At 44.3% G+C, this 21,686-nt stretch overlaps 1 protein-coding gene across 2 annotated transcripts in view; it reads right to left on the reverse strand.

The window, feature by feature from the left end:
- RARB (retinoic acid receptor beta) overlaps nt 1-21,686 on the reverse strand; it is a 964,546-nt gene that overhangs the window by 713,938 nt on the left and 228,922 nt on the right. For both annotated transcript variants that reach the window (XM_075315284.1, XM_075315281.1), the window contains exon 2: nt 11,049-11,154. The gene's annotated coding sequence lies outside the window, so the exon portion shown is untranslated. The remainder of the gene's footprint in view (nt 1-11,048; nt 11,155-21,686) is intronic.

The raw sequence follows: 21,686 nt of genomic DNA on the forward strand, positions 1-21,686 counted from the left end.
TCTGCGCTGGATGTACCCTTGACCAGAAGGTCGTCCAGATAAGGAAGCACTGCTAACCCCTGGAGGTGCAGGACCGCAATCACTGCAGCCATGACCTTAGTGAATACCCGAGGGGCCATGGCTAACCCGAAGGGGAGAGCCACGAATTGGAAATGATCCTCTCCTATCGCAAAACGTAACCAACGCTGATGTGACACTGCGATTGGCACATGTAGATAGGCATCTCTGATGTCGATGGACGCCAGGAACTCCCCTTGGGTCATAGAGGCAATGACTGATCGCAGAGACTCCATGCGAAAATGCCGCACCCGGACATGCTTGTTGAGAAGCTTGAGATCCAGGATGGGCCGGAAGGTACCGTCCTTTTTTGGAACTAGGAAGAGATTTGAGTAAAAACCTCTGAACCGTTCCTGAGCGGGAACTGGGACAATCACTCCGTTTGCCTGCAAGGACGCCACGGCCTGCGAGAAGGCGGCGGCCTTGGAGCAGGGGGGAGTTGAGAGAAAAAATCTGTTTGGAGGGCTGGAAGAGAATTCTATCCTGTAGCCGTGAGATATGTCTCTCACCCACTGATCAGAGACTTGCTTTAACCAAGCGTCGCCAAAGTAGGAGAGCCTGCCACCGACTAAGGACGTGGCTGGAGCGGGCCGAGAGTCATGAGGAAGCTGCTTTAGTGGCAGAACCTCCTGCGGTCTTCTGCGGACGCGCTTTTGGGCGCCAGTTGGATTTCTGATCCTTGGCTGAGTTAGCGGACGAGGCGGAAGGCTTAGAGGATGACCAATTGGAGGAACGAAAGGAACGAAACCTCGATTGATTCCTACCCTGGGCGGGTTTCCTGGTCTTGGTTTGTGGCATGGAAGTACTCTTCCCGTCAGTAGCTTCTTTAATGATTTCATCCAGCTGTTCGCCAAACAGCCGTGAACCAGCAAAAGGGAGCCCAGCAAGAAACGTCTTGGAAGAAGCATCTGCCTTCCACTCTCGAAGCCACAAAATCCTGCGGATAACAAGAGAATTAGCTGAAGCCATCGCAGTGCGGTGAGCAGCCTCTAGCATGGCAGACATGGCATAGGATGAAAAAGGTGAAGCCTGAGCAGTTAAGGTAACCATCTCATGCATAGATTCCTTGGTGAGGGAATGCATCTCCTCTAGAGAAGCAGAGATGGCTTTGAGAGCCCACACTGCTGCAAAAGTCGGGGAAAACGCGGCCCCCGTAGCTTCATACACAGATTTGGCCAGAAGGTCAATCTGATGGTCAGTGGAATCCTTAAGTGAGGTGCCGTCAGCCACCGACACAACGGTCCGGGCTGATAGCCTAGACACCGGAGGGTCTACCTTTGGGGAGTGAGACCACTCCTTGACCGCCTCAGGTGGAAATGGAAACCGGTCATCAGAACCACGCTTTGGAAAGCGTTTGTCAGGGCAGGCCCTGGGTTTGGTCACAGCGGTCTGAAAACTGGAGTGGTTAAAGAACACACTCTTCACTCTCTTAGGCGAGGTAAACTGATGTTTTTCTGCCAAATAGAGTTGCTCCCCTGACACTGGCGGATCTAGATCCAGCACAGAATTAATAGAAGCAATCAAATCACTAAGATCTGAGTCACCCTCAGAGAAATCGATGGGATACATAGCCTCCGAGCCCCCAGTGAGGGCATCCTCCTCATCTTGAGAGTCAGCTCTTGAGACAGAGCCGTGGGATGGGGAGGGGGAGGAAACCCTGCGCCTTCTCTTAGAAGGACGATGGACGGAGGTTAGAGGATAGGAGTCCTCTGTCATGAGTATTAGAGGCACCCTGTGAGGGGGGCTGATGCATATTCATCAAAGTCCTAGACAAAAGCCCCATGGACTCAGCAAATGACTGGGATATGGACCTAGAAAAGGACTCTACCCAGGCCAGGGGTTCAATCACAGGTGCAGCAGCAGCATGAGAGACCACTGGGGGTGAGACTCCAGGCTGTGGCACCGCCAAGTTAGAGCAGACATCACAATGTGGATAGGTGCTCGGCTCAGGCAGCAGGAACTTACATGCAGTGCATGCAGAATAAAGCTTTGGAGCCTTACTCCTTGTGTGAGACATGCTGCTGGAGTGGGGGCTTTGCAGAGAATGAACCCCAGGGAGAATATACAGAGGTCCACAACCGGAGACCAGCTGTGGCTTACCAGACCGCTGAGCGCGGTGTTGTGTGCCCTCCAGATCCCGAAGCCCGGTCCCCCAGTCGCAGCACGTCAGCAGAGATGCAGAATGCAGGATGTCCCAGAGCAGAGTGAACTCTGCCTGAGAAGAGGGCGTTCCTATAAAAGAGCGGGAACTGGAGGGCTATAGAGACCTGCAGGGAAGGAGGGACGCCCCAGCAGTGGGGAGTGTCCCTCCCCTATGTAGAACAGCCGCCGGGAGGAGCCGAACCTGTCCCTCTGCATGAGTGATATGCGAGGGCAGGAAAATTAAACTAGGTAAACTAGGCCTCCGGCGAAGCCGGGGCCTAAATTTAAGCGGCGAGGCCGACAAGCAGGAAACCATCGGCGCGGTTCTCAGGCAAAAGCTAGAGAACCCGCCGGAAAAGTTAAAACAATCACATACAGCATACTCTCCCCTTACAATAAAGAACCGAGACCCCCAACATAAACGTCTCAGGTACTTAGCTGCTGAGACGCAGGGCCATGTCCCTGGGGATGAGTGCTTCGGTCCAACAGAATCCTCAAGGGGCTGTGGACGGAGACCGGACTCCTGCCAGGCATGGAGACCGTGCTGGCTCCCACTTCAAGCCAGAGCCCAGAAGGGATGGTGAAGGAGCGCGGCATGTAAGGCTGCAGCCTTGTAAATCAACCTTAACAACACCGCCGACACAGTGGGGTGAGAAGGGACATGCCGGGAGTCCAGATATGGACCCGCTTTTCTTCAAACTCTTTCCAAAAGTCAAACAAATCAGATGAGAATGCATGTGTGGATGTATGCCTCCTGACACAAAGCAATAAACTGGCTAGGACTGGCTACCAGGGGGTGTATAAGCTCAGAGGGAGGAGCTACACTTTTAAGTGTAGTACTTTGTGTGTCCTCCGGAGGCAGAAGCTAAACACCCATGGTCTGGGTCTCCCAAAGGAACGATAAAGAAAGGGGGAGTCTGCCAACCACACGTGTGGGACCGGTCTCATCTGAGTTTAAAGGGAACCTGTCACCAGATTTGGGACCTATAAGCTGCGGCCACCACCACTGGGCTCTTACATACAGCATTCTAACATGCTGTATATAAGAGCTCGGGCCGCTATGTAGAACGTAAAAATCACTTTATAATACTCACCTAAACGGTCGCTGTGGTGGAGTTGAGTCACATTGGCGTCTCCGTTCTCTGGTGCCGGTGCTGAGGGCAGATCAAAGTGCGCCTGTACAGGATCTCAATGCTGGCTTGTATGCATGATGTAGGACGCGTCATGCACACAGGCTTCAGAAGAAGGACAAAGATGGCCGAAAGAGGAGGCGCCGGAGAACGGAGACGCCCATATGACCCAACTCCACTGCAGCAACTGTTTAGGTGAGTTTTATAAAAAAAAATTTACGTTCTACACCGCGGGCTTGGCTCTTATATACAGCATGTTAGAATGCTGTATATAAGAGACCACTGGTGGTGGCTGCAGCTTATAGGCCCCAAATCTGGTGACAGGTTCCCTTTAAGTAAAATAAATATATCTAATATAAAGTGCTATAAAGGGTGGAATAGACTGCCCCCTACCGGGATGCTTTTCCCTGCTTTGGTGCTGAACATGAGACTGAGACTGGTTGTTTGGGATACAGTATTCCTAGTGGTATTATCAAGCGTTTATCACAATCAAACAGTCTGAGGACTGATAAGGGGCAAAGACACTCTTCACTTCCTGTAAGGCCTCTTTCACACGTCAGTGAAAAACACACACATTTTTCACGGACATGTTGAAGGTACGTATGGCCCTCCGTGTGCCTTGATTTTGGCACATGTTTGTTCTCCGTGTGCTATCCGAGATGGCACACGGAGAGCAGGAACTTTTTACTCATCTGTCCCCACCGCTGCTGTCCGTGGTGCTGATGTCTCCAGCGCTGCGGTCACACTTGCTTCCAGCTCCTCGGTGCAGTGAATATGCAATGAGCATAATGAGTGGGCCCGGAACTAGTGACAGCAACACTGAAGACAGCATCGCTGGAGACAGGGGAGTACAGAAATGTATTTTATTTCAAAGACACGTGTTTTCAATGGTACGTATCACATGGATCACATCAGTGTGTGGTTCATGTGACATCAGTGCTGCTGGAGAAAAACGGACTTGTCTCTGTGCGGAACACATGGACACAGATGGAAACACGGTATTTGTTAAAACACTGATGTGTGCACAGACCCATTGATTTTAATGGGTCTGCGTATATCAGTGATTCTGGTACGTATAAAAACAGCGAAATACGTACTGAAATCACGGACATGTGAAGGAGGTCTAAAGGGGGCTTTACACGCTACGATATCGTTAATGTTTGGTCGCCGGGGTCAAGTTGTTAGTGACGCACATCCGGCGTCATTAACGATATCGCATCGTGTAATACTTACCAGCGACCTTAGGCGACCTCAAAAATGGTGAAAATCGTTCACCATGGAGAGGTCGTCCCAAAGTCAAAAATCGGTAAGGGTTGTTTAGCGTTGTGGTTCATCGCTCATGCGGCAGCACACATCGCTATGTGTGACACCGCATGAGCGAGGAACGTCTCCTTACCTGCCGCCGGCCGCAATGAGGAACGAAGGAGGTGGGAGGGATGTTACGTCCTGCTCATCTCCGCCCCTCCGCTTTGATTGGCCAGACGCTTAGTGACGTTTCGGTGACGTCGCTGTGATGCCGAACGTCCCTCCCTCTTGAAGGAGGGATTGTTCGGCAGTCACAGTGACGCCGCCGACCAGGCAAGTATGTGTGACGCTGCGTAGCGATAATGTTCGCTACGGCAGCGATCACAAACAATCGCATGCGCGACGGGGGCGGGTACTTACACGGTCGCTATCGCTAGAAATTGCTAGCGATATCGCTACCGTGTAGAGCCCCCTTAAGGCACACTTTTCACAGCTCTAACTTCAATATTCAGACTTTTTGGCAATATATTTAATCCAAAACACTCAAAATAGAAAAAAATCTAAAAAAAATGCATAAAAATTATTTCTGAAATTGGGTCTTTATTTTAAAATAAATTTCCCGTCAGTTGCCGCAAAAGCCATATTATATTCTGTGCTTGCTTAGGCTCATTCAGTCGTCACATAAATCTATCTGTGATTTCCCATTATTATCTATGTGGCTGTTCACATACAGGTTTTTTTGCAGACCGGGTGTCCACAGAAAAAAAAACAAAACACACAGACAGGTCAGTATTTGATACACGCTGAGCACCATAAATACCCATACAAATGTACTGATCTTTGAAAATCACAGCACACGGATGGCAATGTACAGCTCACGTGCTGCCCATGATTACCATTATAATGCTTGGGAGAAAATGTTTCATTTTTTTTTATTACTGATAAAAGGGAATCTGTCACCAGGTTTTTGCTCCCCCATCTGAGAGCAGCATAATGTAAAGACAGAGACACTGATTCCATTGCTGTGTCACTTACTGAGCTGTTTGTTGTCGTTTTGATAAAATCTTTTATTAATCTTTTCTCTGCTGCAGATCTAGCGGTTATACAGAGCTCATGAATATGCTGGACTACCTACAGCACGACAAGTAGTCCTGTAATGATAATCTACTGCTGATTGAACGCTGATTTTATCAAAACTACACTAAGCAGCCCAGTAAGTGACATATCGCTGGAATCAGGGTCTCTGCCCCCTACATTCTGATGCTCTCAGATTAGGTGCCAAAAACCTGGTGACTGATTCTCTTTTAACACTAATCGTAGTCCATGGGTCCCATTTTTTATTAAATCTGATCCAAGAGTTATTAATCAGAGCATGCTTCTCTTCGTAGAACCTAGAAGGATATTTTTTCTATTATATTGTAAATATTTGGAATTGTATTGGATTTCCAATGTGCCGCCAGTTTGACTTTGGTAACTAGAATGATATGTATTATGATGGCCCTGTATTGTATATTTATCGTATCCGAAGCTATCGATAAGAGAGCTGATTGTGGGGTTTATATTTTATTATTTGTTCGCCTCTTTAATTGTATATGTTTATATTAGTTGTGTTTGATATAGCATGATGTGATGCTATACAATGTGTTTTATTTTGTTTCAACTGTTTTATTTACAAAATTTGAAAACCTAATTAAAATTATTGAAACATAAACACTAAGGCCTAAGCCACACTGCATGAAAATCGGTGCGAGTGGAGTGCGATAAAAAAATTGCATTCCACTCGGACCAATATTAGCCTGTGTCAGCGCACATGAGCGATTATTTTGTCAGGCTTAATCGGACCGAGAAAACAATCGCAGCATGCTGCGACTGTAATGTGATCCTGTTTTCTCTCGCACCCATTCAAGTCTATATGGCGAGAGAAAAATCGCACTGCACTCGCGGTACACCAGTGTAACGCGAGTGCAGGGCGAGAATGGCAATAGCCGGCTACGGAGGAGAGAGGGAGATACAGTTGGGTCCAGAAATATTTGGACAGTGACACAATTTTCGCGAGTTGGGCTCTGCATGCCACCACATTGGATTTGAAATGAAACCTCTACAACAGAATTCAAGTGCAGATTGTAACGTTTAATTTGAAGGTTTGAACAAAAATATCTGATAGAAATTGTAGGAATTGTACACATTTCTTTACAAACACTCCACATTTTAGGAGGTCAAAAGTAATTGGACAAATAAACCAAACCCAAACAAAATATTTTTATTTTCAATATTTTGTTGCGAATCCTTTGGAGGCAATCACTGCCTTAATTCTGGAACCCATGGACATCACCAAACGCTGGGTTTCCTCCTTCTTAATGCTTTGCCAGGCCTTTACAGCCGCAGCCTTCAGGTCTTGCTTGTGTGTGGGTCTTTCCGTCTTAAGTCTGGATTTGAGCAAGTAAAATGCATGCTCAATTGGGTTAAGATCTGGTGATTGACTTGGCCATTGCAGAATGTTCCACTTTTTTGCACTCATGAACTCCTGGGTAGCTTTGGCTGTATGCTTGGGGTCATTGTCCATCTGTACTATGAAGCGCCGTCCGATCAACTTTGCGGCATTTGGCTGAATCTGGGCTGAAAGTATACCCCGGTACACTTCAGAATTCATCCGGCTACTCTTGTCTGCTGTTATGTCATCAATAAACACAAGTAACCCAGTGCCATTGAAAGCCATGCATGCCCATGCCATCACGTTGCCTCCACCATGTTTTACAGAGGATGTGGTGTGCCTTGGATCATGTGCCGTTCGCTTTCTTCTCCAAACTTTTTTCTTCCCATCATTCTGGTACAGGTTGATCTTTGTCTCATCTGTCCATAGAATACTTTTCCAGAACTGAGCTGGCTTCATGAGGTGTTTTTCAGCAAATTTAACTCTGGCCTGTCTATTTTTGGAATTGATGAATGGTTTGCATCTAGATGTGAACCCTTTGTATTTACTTTCATGGAGTCTTCTCTTTACTGTTGACTTAGAGACAGATACACCTACTTCACTGAGAGTGTTCTGGACTTCAGTTGATGTTGTGAATGGGTTCTTCTTCACCAAAGAAAGTATGCGGCGATCATCCACCACTGTTGTCATCCGTGGACGCCCAGGCCTTTTTGAGTTCCCAAGCTGACCAGTCAATTCCTTTTTTCTCAGAATGTATCCGACTGTTGATTTTGCTACTCCAAGCATGTCTGCTATCTCTATGATGGATTTTTTCTTTTTTTTCAGCGTCAGGATGTTCTGCTTCACCTCAATTGAGAGTTCCTTAGACCGCATGTTGTCTGGTCACAGCAACAGCTTCCAAATGCAAAACCACACACCTGTAATCAACCCCAGACCTTTTAACTACTTCATTGATTACAGGTTAACGAGGGAGACGCCTTCAGAGTTAATTGCAGCCCTTAGAGTCCCTTGTCCAATTACTTTTGGTCCCTTGAAAAAGAGGAGGCTATGCATTACAGAGGTATGATTCCTAAACCCTTTCTCCGATTTGGATGTGAAAACTCTCATATTGCAGCTGGGAGTGTGCACTTTCAGCCCATATTATATATATAATTGTATTTCTGAACATGTTTTTGTAAACAGCTAAAATAACAAAACTTGTGTCACTGTCCAAATATTTCTGGACCTAACTGTAAATCCCTCCCTCCCCTCCTCAGAGCCGGCCCGCCACTCCTCAGTGCCGGCCCTCCCCAGCAGCTGAGGTCCGCTCGCACGATCGGACCTCAGTCGCAGGGACACTCGCATGACACTCGGCTATGCTGTACTGACAGCGTGGAGACAAGTATCATGCGAGGGGATCGCAGTAATCCCCGTGTGGCCCCGGCCTTGGATCCAAAGCACGGATGACGCTGACTCTTTCTTGTGTATGTGAAAAATCACGGATGTTTGAATGAGGGCTTAAGGCTGCTTTACACGCAGTGATAGCACCCGCCCCCGTCGTACGTGCGTCACAGGCAAATCGCTGCCCGTGGCGAACAATATCGCTAATATGCGTCACACGAACTTACCTTCCAAACAACATCGCTGTGGGCGGCGAACAACCTCTTTATTAAGGGGGCGGTTCGTGCAGCGTCACAGCGACGTCACACAGCAGGCCACCACCAATAGGAGCGGAGGGGAGGAGAGCAGTCGCATGAACGTCACTCCCACCTCGTTGCCGGAGGACGCAGGTACGGTGTTGTTCGTCGTTCCTGGGGTGTCACACGTAGTGATGTGTGCTGCCTTAGGAACGACGAACAACCTGCGTCCCAAACGAGCAACGATATTTGGAAAATGAACGACGTGTCAACAATCAACGATTTGGTGAGTATTTGGGATCGTTAGCGGTCGCTCGTAAGTGTCACACGCAACAACATTGCTAACGAGGCCGGATGTGCGTCATGAATTCCGTGACCCTAGCGATATCTCGTTAGCGATGTCGTTGCGTGTAAAGCGGCCTTTAGAGTTACCTAGTGCTATAGTACAGTATAGTATAAAGTACCTGTTCGGGCTCCTCCGCATATGCATCTCTTTATGAGGAAACTAGATTGTACGCTGCAATGAAAAGCGTCTTGTGTAACATAAAAATTGCCCTGTAATACGGTGTATTAAAAAAACATTAATAGTATAATAATATTAATAACAACCAATCCATATTTCAGACATAACAAAATACAAATTGTAAATGTGGACTCAAATAAAGAAGCTATAAGGGGAAGTAAGATGAAAGAAAAAGAATCCTCATGTTCAAGAAAAAAACCTGTCAGGCATGACAAAGTAAGAGCAAAATCCGATTGAACTATAAAGGAAAAGTTACATGCTAACAATGAGATGGATTATTTTCCATCTTTCAGCTGAGTATCGAACCACTAGAATGCACGGCAAATATGACCCCATTAGACCAATCTGTGACGGCCGATTTGCATCAGTTTCTCAAGTGAAATGATGTGTGGAGCATTACTCTTCACAGCGTACAGAAACGAAACAAAATCATGTAAAAAAACACAGATATCATTTTAATGTGAACATTACGGCAAAGTTTAAGTTTAAAGGGAACCTGTCACCGGATGTTTATAATACTCACCTAACGATCGGTGCAGAGTAGACTGGTCGGATGGAAGTCTCCATTCTCCGGGTCCGCACCTCCTCTTTCGTCCATCTTTGTCCTCCTTCTGATGCTAGCGCAGCTGACATTCTACGTCATACAAACAAGCCGACATTGAGATCCTGCACAGGAGCATTTTGATCTGCCCTCAGCAGGGCAGATCAAAGTATTGTAGTGCTCCTGTGCGGGACCTCAATGTCGGCTAGTGTAGATGACTTAGATCGCATCATCCACAGTATCTTCAGAAGAAAGAGGACAAAGATGGCCGAAAGAAGAGGCGCGGACCTGGAGAACGGAGACGCCCATCCGACCAGTCTGTTCCGCACTAACCTTTAGGTGAGTATTATAAACATCCGGTGACAGATTCCCTTTAATAGAAATGCTTGGGTGGATTAATGGACTGTAATAAGTACATATATGGGGTCATCCTCCGCGACATAGATTTCACCAAAATGCTGGGTACAAAAGTGCAGCCACCATGATGGTAACCTGACCACCCCCAATGTAGTCAATAGGGTTGATCAGGAGCTACTGGTGTCCATAATTCACCCAACTGATGCCAAAAGTGTGTTTTACCCATTTTGTAGGGTAGAATAAATGGCACATCATTTCAATACCCATAGCAAACAGTATTGAAGGACAATTATCATGGGGGCTGACTTATGCCTATACAGTGCTATATGTCAGTCTTAATGAAATGAGCACCCAGTTTAATTACGAGGTATACACCTACTTCTCATTTTTCGGAGCATATTTAATTGCCAAGCACCCCCACTAAAAATGTTCACCAGGCAGAGGCTTGCATATGTTTCTATCATAATTTACTCCACTTTTCTGGCGTAAATTATGATGCATTTGTCGGCTGTGCTTGACCACTCCAATTCCGGCTCTACCTACTTTTCCAAAAATGGTCTGAGCTGGTTGGGACTGGCATAAAAATGCCCAAAGTCAACTTTTGTTTCACAACTTTGAGTTGTGATATATATATATAGAAAAGAAAACGGGTTTTCTTTTTTCTATATATATTATATGTCATTTCGGGGCCGCTGCTAAACCACTAAACACTCACAAGCTTGAGAAAGGGGTTATGACTGGCACAACCTCACCTAGTGAGTGTATTCCTTTTCATCATTTCTACCCTCATACCGGGTGAGACCCTATTTGTGCTTTCTTTCCCTCCTACAGTGTAACTTTGAGTTGTGAACATTTTTCGAGACATTTGAAACAGTTTTATACCAGAACTGAGAAAACTGCTTGATGAATCGGCCCCTGTGTGAACAGAGCCTAGCTTTCAGCTACCTGACAACTACAGTATCATTACAGTGAACAGGAAACAAAGGCTAAAGTGCTGCTCACGTACCTTAATCTGTTACCAACATGTTATTCTTTTTTTGATCCTGCAGATAACATTTTCCACATTTGTTGCTTAATAACAAATCCACCTCTTGTCCTGGATGAATGAAAATCTGTGTAAACAAAAAAGTAACAAAAATAAGTCAAATATGAAAGAAAAATGTTTATACCCTTAAATTTAATGAGTTACTGAGGACTAACAATAAACAACACTTATACAAACTTTAAAAGGGCAGTCCATGAAAGAGGTTGAACTTCTAATTTTACAGAAGCAGAATAGGGGCTCACCTTTTAAATCCCCCATTGCTTCCGTCCTACCATTCCAGTGGTCTCCACTGCACTACATATACCCATCTTGCAGTGATAACATGTGGTCCATGCACGTGACCATACCAGAAGATCACTGGTCTTGGTGATCTCTAGAGATTGGCAAATAGCTTCCCAGTCTTCAGTCCAAGTCAAGGTTTTCTGACCTTAGACAGGAGCTGTGCAAATTTCCTATGCTTATACTGTAGGTTCCCCCTATACGGTGTTTGATTCGCCAGCCTGGAATCATCTTTGCAATGTACAGCTGACATCTCGCCATCCTAGCTAATCATAAAAGTAGTCTGGCATTTTGGAGGGTAAAGAAATTCCAGCAGCTCCTATCCACAACAAAAGAGCTATAGTATATAACGGTGAAATATAGTGCTCCTTGATGATGTAAGTGCTTTGTTAGGATATCAGCACACCAATATCAAAGGCAAAGAATCTGGCATCCATAAGTAAGGGTGATAGAACATTCTTTAATTGTTTTAGCCCAAAGGCAGTGTAGGGTGTAACGTTTTGGTCAATTGTTCTTTTAAACAATTTTTTTATCTCTACTGGCTAACACGGTACAAAGATATATTTTACTTGGTCAATTGTGTGTTTGATAAAAGTCATGTTGACCGAAACATTACACCTATACACTACCTTTGCACCAAAACAATTAAAGAATTGTCAATTATACTTGCCTATGAGTGCAAGAGTCTTTGCCTTTGACACAACCAGAGAGTAACTACCAGGACTGTGGATCAGGGTTCAGAGAAGCGATCCGCTCATCTTTAGGGGTCTCATGAAGTAGTAGTGACATATCCCTATCATGGGTTGTCATTGCTGCAGTATGATGTAAAGACAGTCGGAGATAAACAAAGAGGGGTAGGTAATTGGTGACTTGAGTAGCTTCTTTACTTTATTTACCCCACAGACAACCCCTTTAGGTTACAAGTACCATAACTGAAGTATTAAGTGGAGGGCTTTAGTATAAAGCTCATTGAGAGACGAGACGTCCTCTGTATACCTACACACTTCACGTAGCTTTCTGCTGCACTGTCTTTGAACTTACTTATCATGCGCTAACAGAGACTGGACTGCGTGCGGTTAATACTATTTATTTGTCACATTCTGTAAAGGCTTTTAAAGTTCTGTGACCGAAATCTCCTGTGACCAAGCCAGCCTGTTGTTTGAAGGTGACAGCATGTTTTTCCTTGACACAATATATACAGCATCAAATTGAAAAGCAACTGGATTGTAACAATTCCCCGATGCAGCTGTCAAAGTGACAAACATATTAAATCTAAAACCTGTTTGCTGTACTTTAAATAAATATAGATACATGCCTAACCGGCTAGTCTCGGCAAATGAAAACTTTTAACCCCTTCTAACGTCTGTACATATGTGCACCTCTGTAGCTCAATGTAAAGGGGTTTCTTAAATACATACAGTACTAATAGGCCTACACAATTCTGCAGATAAGATTGGCTAAGTAAGATCTAAGAGGGAGACCAGACACTCGGAAGCTTTTCCTTGTGCACTAGGACTGTACCCCATTTGGTGGGGTTCTGTCAAACACTATGAGTATGCATTTTAGCGACCCCAGTTTGGCAGCGGGGAGCCGGCTGTCATTCAGGATGTAGTCAGCTGCCACACCCGTCTACAGAGCAGAACGTAAAAGAAGCCTCCATTCTGTTAACTAAGCCACTGTATCGTAACAATGGCAGTCTGTGGCCGCTTTGTGCTGGCGAAGAACGGCGCCAGGCAGAACAGGCAGGTATTTAGCAAATGCCTGCTTTTTAGTGCTTAGACACATTTTTTTTTGTTAAAGGCCCGAGTATACCCTTTAAAAGAATTAAAGGGAGTCTGTCAACACAAAATAACTGTTCAAACCAAGCACAGGCACTCAGTACACCCTTAGAAAAGTCAAATAGTTCCATGCCCCATTCAGCTACTCCTTCCACTAGTCAGGGCAGAGATAGATGGAAGACAAGTAGATGGGAAGGTTCACTGAACTGTTCAGGCACGCCAAGGGATCACTGGACACCTGTGCTTGGTTTGCACAGTCACTTTGTACTAACAGACTCCCTTCAAAAATAGAATATTTCAGTCCCCACAATGACTTATTGCTAGAACCAATTTACATTTGCCCCAGAACTAATGGTACATTAAAAATTTGTACAACTTTCTTTCTTTTTATTTCATACACATATACATCAATTATGTCCCAAATATATTATTGAGCTTTTTGTTTTACACTCTACTACTTTTCTGGGCTAAAACACCAAAATATCAAGACTACACCAAACTGCAGTGTGTGATGGAATTTTCCAAGGGTATGCTCAGACATTGCGTCTTCACCATACAACAATGCGGCATTTTCCTGTCCCAGCAAAAGGAATGAGATTTCTAAAACTTTCTAAAATGTTGCTTATTTTTTCCTTGCAGACTTGAAACAGTTTAATCTCTGCAGCATGTCAATCGTTGGAAATGCAAGTTTTTATGCAGCGTTTTTTTCTACCAAGTGACAAGTTTTTGAAATCATGCAGCAAATACTTAAGGTGTGCATACTCCAAAACACTGTTTTGGGAACATGCAGAAAGTTTAGGTTAAGGGCTCATGCGCAGCGTAACTGCATGCGTCCTGCGTCCACTACACAATCTATGTAGATTGTGCATGAGACGTGCGCACGTTGCTTTTATGAACGCAGCGATTTGGATGCCAACATTTTGACCCAAATCCGTGCGTTCATAAAATCAGCATGTCAATTATTCCGTGCGCTATGGATGCAGCTCCCACTCTGTCTATGGCCTCTTTCACACGTTCGTGAAAATCACGCACGTTTTTCACGGACGTGTCAAAGGTGCGTACTGCCCTGTGTGAGCCGTGTTTATGGCACACGTGTGTTCTCCGTGTGTTATTCGTGATAACACACGTATAACGGGAACTTTCTGCTCACCTGTCCCTGGCGTCGTTGTCCGTGGTGCTGATCTTCGGTCTCCGGTCCTGCCGACTCCCCGCTGCCGCAGCTTCCGGCCGCAGCGAAGTGAATATGCAATGAGTATAATGAATGGCGGTCAGAAGCAAGTGACAGCAGTGGCAGAGACAGGAGGGCTGGAGAAGGTGAGTAAAGGTTTTTTGTTTTTTTTTCTCAGACACGTGTGTTTTCTCCGGTGTGTGTCACATGGAACACCTCGGTGTGGTCCATTTGTGTTCCGTGTGACACCCGTAATGCCGGACAAAAAACGGACATGTTGACGTGTGGAGCACACGGACACACGTATGCTCCACACGTACACGCGGTCCATGGCAGAACACGCACGTGAGCGCAGACAAATTGATTTTAATGGGTCTACGTGTGCCCATGTCTCCGGTACGTGAAGAAAAGGACCAAACACGTGCCGGAGACAAGGACGTGTCAAAGAGGCCTATGGTGGGGGCAGCAGCCATAGCGCATGAACCAGCTTTTTTCTACAAAACAACTGCATTCATTATGCAGTGCTTCTGCAGCGATTTGAAGTGGACATGTGCAGTCAAATCGCTGCAGAATATTCTGCAGTTACATGCGCATGAGCCCTTACACAGGTAAATGGCTTCTCATTTACTTTCAGGTTATTGTTTACCAGCCTGTAGTCAGGATTACTTTTAATGCAGCTTGTATTCTGCTGATAGATCTGACAACCTTAAATGTTTGCACTGGAACACGTGCTGCTATCTGATCAAATATCAGTAAACTACATTTTGTGTGTATAAAAATTATTGACTTCATTAATTTCTTTATTGTCCAGTAAGAAGCGATTACTAGTCAAGCACACAGATAAAATCTAATCTCCAGTCTAACCAACAAACCAATATACTGACCTGAACATGTGTATGTTTATTCTGCTTATTTCACAGTTATTACAAGATCCATGTTTAGTGTCTATTGAAATATAAATGAACAACTCAAAAGAAACTCCCTTACAAACCTACCTCTCACCCCTTACATTCGGCAGGTGACCCGCTCTTTAAACATCTGCTTTTCATTTCAATGGGATTAAAAAGTGTCCTGAAGAATATCACTAACACATACACTCAAGAGAACTAAAGACCTGAAATAATAAAGGCAGAAATAATGACTTTCCTCCACCCACTCAGATAAAGTAAACTTACAGAGTAATCTGGTTTAAGAATATAATTTTTGAACATAAAATAAAACTTCAGTTATTTTTCATGGAAATTACAAGCAAAATGGAACACTATATAGACTAAATTGATTGCTCTGTTCTGGATATAATGTAAAATATATATTATTAGCTGCAATAAATACCTATTAAATTTCCCTGCTATCAGTGACAATGTTAGGGTATTTGCGCACACAGTCTGGATGGCAGTCTAGTTGGTTTCCCCCTCGGCCTTACCCAATCTTTTGCTTGTTAACTGCCCTTCGCTATGGAAAGACCTGAGTAGGTTCTCACCACACCATAGAAAAAAAAATGGGCCTACCACAACTGCATCCCCTCTCTCCATGGGTTCAATGTCAGGTACATGGTCTACCATTCTGGTATGTACACCCTGATTAAAATACATAACACGTCACAATATGTATCTACTGCTGAATAAAAATCTTAGGGGCCTATAAGCGAAGACTGTTTGTTATCCTGTACTTCAGTTTATCAATTAGGCCACACAATAAGTGACATTTAACTTCAAAACATTTGTCTACACTTACCAGATAAAGCAAAAAATATACTGTATATCTCACAATAGCTAGTACCTTCTGCAGTTTTCCCTTTCATCTTCCTTGAGTGTTGGTGCCATTAAAACTGTTCCAGAAAATAAATTACTTCTCCAAGAGAATTATTGCAATTACACATGTTTTTTTACACGTTTATTTCCTTCTTGTCTATTGGAACAACGGAAAAAAAAACTGAGAAAAAAAGGCAAATTGGGCAACATTTTACACAAAACCCCCAAAATTTGCTGAACAAAATTGTTGGCACCTTTCCAGAATTGTGATTAAACAACATTGTTTCAAGCGTTTGATGCTCGTTCAAACTTACCTCTGGAAAATATGAAAACATATGGAACAAGTGGCTGGACTTCCCAGGATTAGCATCATTTGAAGTACTGAAACATAGGCTGTTGGGGTCATAAGATCTATAGGAGAGCTAAAGGGAGTGTTACACGCAGCGATATCACTAGTGATATCGCTGGTTAAAGCACCCGCCCCCATCGTTTGTGCGTCACGGGCAAATTGCTGCCCGTGGCGCACAATATCGTTAGGAGCCGTCACACGGACTTACCTGCCCTGCGACGTCAATGTTGCCGGCGAACCGTCTCATTTCTAAGGGGGCGGTTCATGGTGCGTCACAGCGGCATCACTAAGTGGTCGCCCAACAGAAGCGGAGGGGCAGAGATGAGCGGGACATAACATCCCGCCCACCTCCTTCCTTCCGCATTGCCGGGGGCCGCAGGTAAGCTGTACTTCGTTGCTCCCGAGGTGTCACACAGAGCGATGTGTGCTGCCTCGGGAACGACGAACAACCTGCGTGCTCAACAATCAACGATTTTTGGAAAAGGAATGACGTGTCAACGATGGACGATAAGGTGAGTATTTTCCATCGTTAATGGTCATTCCTTGCTGTCACATGCAACGACGTCACTAACGATGCCGGATGTGCGTCACAGAATACATGACCCCGGCGATATATCGTTAGATACGTCGTTGCGTGTAACAGGGCCTTAAAGGACATTGATATTTAAAAAGAATGGTTCATTATGAAGGAAAGGAGAGTCGGGAGGTGCAAGTAGGTGAGACTGTTAAGCGGGGAGGGTGGGGGGGTATGGGGTTGGGATGTTTGTGTGAGGTAACTTCTTGCACAATGTTTTTCTATTTTTGTAATGTACATGTTTAAAATGCAATAAAAAAATTATCCGATTAAAACATAGGTCTGGAAAGTAATAGGTGTGGACAGTATGAAAATCACTCCTGAAACCAGATAAAAAAAAAGGGAGAAGTTAACTCAATCTTTGCATTGTGTGTCTATGTGTGCCACACTAAGCGTGGAGAACAGAATGAGGAGACTAGAACTGTCTGAGGACTTGAGAACCAAAACTATTGAAAAATATCTTAATGTTGCTTTGTCCATATTGCGCAACATAATCAAGAAGTTTACAACCCATGGTACTGTAGCTAATCTCCCTGGAAAAGGTAGACAGAGAAAAATTGGTGAAAGGTTGCAATGCAGGATAGTCCGGATGGTGGACAAGCAGTCCCAATCAAGTTCCAAAGAAATTCAAGTTGTCCTGCAGGCTCAAGTTGCATCAGTGTCAGGACAAACTATCTGTTGATATTTAAATGAAATGAAAGACTGTGGCAGGAGACCCAGAAGAACCTCCCTGCTGATACAGAGACAAAAAAAAGGTAAACTGCAGTATGCCAAACTGTATGTGAGTAAAGGCCCAGTCACACTAAACAACTTACCAGCGATCCCAACAACGATACAACCTGATAGGGATCGCTGGTAAATTGCTAGGAGGTCGCTGGTGAGATGTCACACTAAGCGACGCTCCAGCGATCCCACCAGCAACCTGATCTGGCAGGGATCGCTGTAGCGTCGCTACACGTGGAAGCATGCTGCGCTTGGTAACTAAGGTAAATATCGGGTAACCAACCCGATATTTACCTTGGTTACCAGCGCACACCGCTTAGCGCTGGCTCCCTGCACACCTAGCCACAGTACACATCGGGTTAATTACCGTATACTCCAGCTACGTGTGCAGAGAGCAGGGAGCCGGCACTGGCAGTGTGAGAGTGGCGGACGCTGGTAACGAAGGTAAATATTGGGTAACCAAGGGAAGGCCTTCTTGATTACTCGATGTTTACCGTGGTTACCAGCGTCCGCAGAAGCCGGCTCCCTGCTGCCTGCACATTTAGTTTTTGCTCTGTCGCTGTCACACACAGCGATGTGTGCTTCACAGCGGGAGAGCAACAACTAAAAAATGGTCCAGGACATTCAGCAACAACCAACGACCTCACAGCAGGGGCCTTGTTGTTGCTGGAGGTCACACTCAGCAACATCGCTAGCAAGTTGTGCCTCAGCAGCGATGTTGCTAGTGATGTTGCTTAGTGTGACGGAACCTTAAGCCAAAATCCTTCTGGGAAGGTACCTTGTGGACAGATGAGACCAAGATAGAGCTTTTTGGTAAAGCACATCATTCTACTGTTTACCAAAAATGGAATGAGGCCTACAAAGAAAAGTACACAGTATCTACAATCAAATATGGTGGAGGTTCAAAGATATTTTGGGGTTGTTTAGCTGCCTCTGGTACTGGGTACCTTCACTGTGTTCAAGGCATCATAAAGTCTGAAGATTACCAAAGGATTTTGGGTAGCAATGTAGTGCCCAGTGTAAGAAAGCTGGGTTTATGTTTTAGGCCATAGGTTTTCCAGCAGGACAATGACCCCCAACATATTTCAAGAAGCACCCAGAAATCAATGGAAACAAATCGCTGGATAGTTCTGAAGTGGTCAGCAATGAATCCGGATCTAAATCCCATTGAACACCTGTGGAAAGATCTTTAAATTGTTGTTGGGAGAAGGCACCTTCAGATATGAGACATGGAGCAGTTTGCGAAAGATGAGTGGTCCAAAATTACAGTTGAGAGGTGCAAGAAGTTTGTTGATGGTTATATGAAGCGATTGATTAAAATATTATTCCAAAGTGTGTGCAACCAAATATTAAGTTGAGGGTGCCAACAATTTTGTTCTGGTCATTTGTGAAATTTTGTGCAAAATAATGTCCAATTTACCTTTTTTCTCGGCTTTTTTTGTGCTGTTCCAATACACACAAAGGAATTAAACAAGTATAACAAAACATGTGTAATTGCAATAGTTTTCTGAGAGAAATACTTCATTTTCTGGATACTTTTCAAGGGTGGCAACACTTTCGGCCATGACTATACAGTTCAAAAGTCAAACTTCTTTTAAATAGGCACAGGAGGTTTGGCACCCTGGAATAGTGCTCCTATTGGTCCATCCAGCCTTTCATCGCTGCATACGCATTTTGTGTTCTAAATGTTCCTATCTTTACCATGGTGACATGCACAGCAGTTCACCGAGGACACCTCCAGCGTTTGAAGACATATAGTCCGGAGAAAGCATTGAGACAATGTATAAGAGTTTGCCTAGAGATCTTTTATTGAAGCCTAATTATTAAAAGATGCAGAGCCCGTTTCAAGTGTAGCTGCCTGTAGTATCAGTATCACATTGCCAATGTAATACAAATCACTCAGACATGTACTGAAATTAGCTAATCTTTAATAAGTGTAAGTATTGCCCTGTCGAGGCCTGACCCTGAGTGACTGCCGAGTAATTCATTTATATTAATATACGACATCTGGTTTTCATATGATAATCGGGTTTAGCTGGCGCTTTTGTAAGAAACACCAGGTGTCACACTTTCCAGGTCTAGAAACTTGCTTAAGTAATGGTGTGATTAGAGTATAACTATCAGCGCGCACTTCAATTGTTTTTATTTTTCCCCATCCTCAAACGTTTCTTGGCAAGCAAAGGCCACTTCATCCATTTGCCCTGCATCTGACTCCACTGTGGTACCCTTTAAAAGAAACAACAGCAAAATCCCCTTTGAAACTTTATTCATACTGGCTGGAAAAAAAAAATTAAGGGAGATTCTTTGTAACTATGCTTTAATCTAGCTGGAATGCCACAAATGACTTCCACATGTGCTCCCCGAAAACAGTCAATCACGGCTATTTATACCGACATGATACAATCCAAACAATCTGAGCCGGGACGCTTTGTCTTTCTTATAATATAGCTTTACATGTCAGTCTTGTTGAATTTGTGGAGGTGTTGAGACGGTCATGCGGGATTTAGTAACACAGGGATTTTATGCAGCGATAAATTGAAGCATTTACTTTTAATACTGCACATATTTTACTAAAAAAAAATGCAACATGTAATGACAGATGGAAATGTCTTCTCTACTTTGAGCAGAAATAGTGTTTCAATGACAGCCTGGATTCATATAATAATAGCACAACATATTAGCTAAAATAAATACTGATAGGAAAGTAAGTATTATTCTTATTATTCTTTGCTGCCGCCGCAACTTCGTGGCCAGTGAGGCTTAGGCTCCAATCAACACATCCCCTACTTTGATAACTATAACTAAGCCATACGTATTTGGAAGTTCTCCACTCAGTCACAGGCTAAACGTAAGTACTGTAGATGCAGAAACTGTTTGGTACGCATGCTTGCCCCCCGCACCTCCTTTTCTGCATCAGACAACTTTACACCAAAGTAACGACACTTTACCTTCTGGAGTGAGTAAACAATGGAAATCCATTCCCAAAACTGAAATACAAACCTCCTCTAGTCAACCCAAATTTACTCAAGGTACTTGTAGTACAAAGTCGAGCTTTCAACAGTTTGAGCATGTTAAACTGGCCACATCATAGAATAGTGGCTGCAGAGCTGAGTAAAACGTAGCTATCATTTTGTAATTTCACCTCTCCGTTGAGAGATATTATGTCACAATGTTTCTTCAGGATAGCGAGGGATAGGACGCTCCTATACTGTCCCTTATGCTAGGGGACTCTAGGCTATCCCTCACCTTCAGATTACTCCTAATGGTGGAGATACCAGAGTCCCAAGCCTTACAATCCTCCTGAGAAATACTACTTTAATACCTCTTTCCCCCACGGAGGGACGGGGCAGGAGGGAGATGGTAAACAGATAAGGACAAACAAGGGAAATCCAAAACTCTGACCCACTGCCCACACACAGAAATAAGCAAAGAGAGACTCTGGAGAAAAACAAGAGCTGGAGGGTACTAACAAAATGGCAACAAGGGTTAACTCCACAACCGCACACAGCAACAGGTATCACACCAGACAGTCTGGATAAAAAAAAAAGAGGCTTGTCCAGTGCTTTGGAGCAAGATTGTTCAGCAGGTAAAGGTTCCAATTTTTATTGCCATATGGTATTCATTAAAAAAGCATTACAGCAAGGTCAGGCAAAACTCCACGGGTGGAGAAATATGACAACGACAACGCGTTTCAGCTACTAAGTGTAGCCTTAGTCAAGTACTGTTCGTTGAACTGTGAGTCCTTCTTATAGTGTCTGGAAAGTCCTTGAGTTTGGCAGGTGTAATTCGCCATTAATTAGTTGATATTAACCATTTACATCCATCAGAACTAAATGTTAAGTTACTACAAAGCTGGATATCCAAACTGTTATAAGTCCAAACATTGTATGCAGAATTTACAAAAATATGTACATCCTGAATCGGAAAAGAGGCAGTGAAAGAATGCTATCAAACGTATATAACTTAAACAGACAGTC

This window comes from Anomaloglossus baeobatrachus, chromosome 6 (genome assembly GCF_048569485.1).
Source record: "Anomaloglossus baeobatrachus isolate aAnoBae1 chromosome 6, aAnoBae1.hap1, whole genome shotgun sequence".
Taxonomy (NCBI): Eukaryota; Metazoa; Chordata; class Amphibia; order Anura; family Aromobatidae; genus Anomaloglossus; species Anomaloglossus baeobatrachus.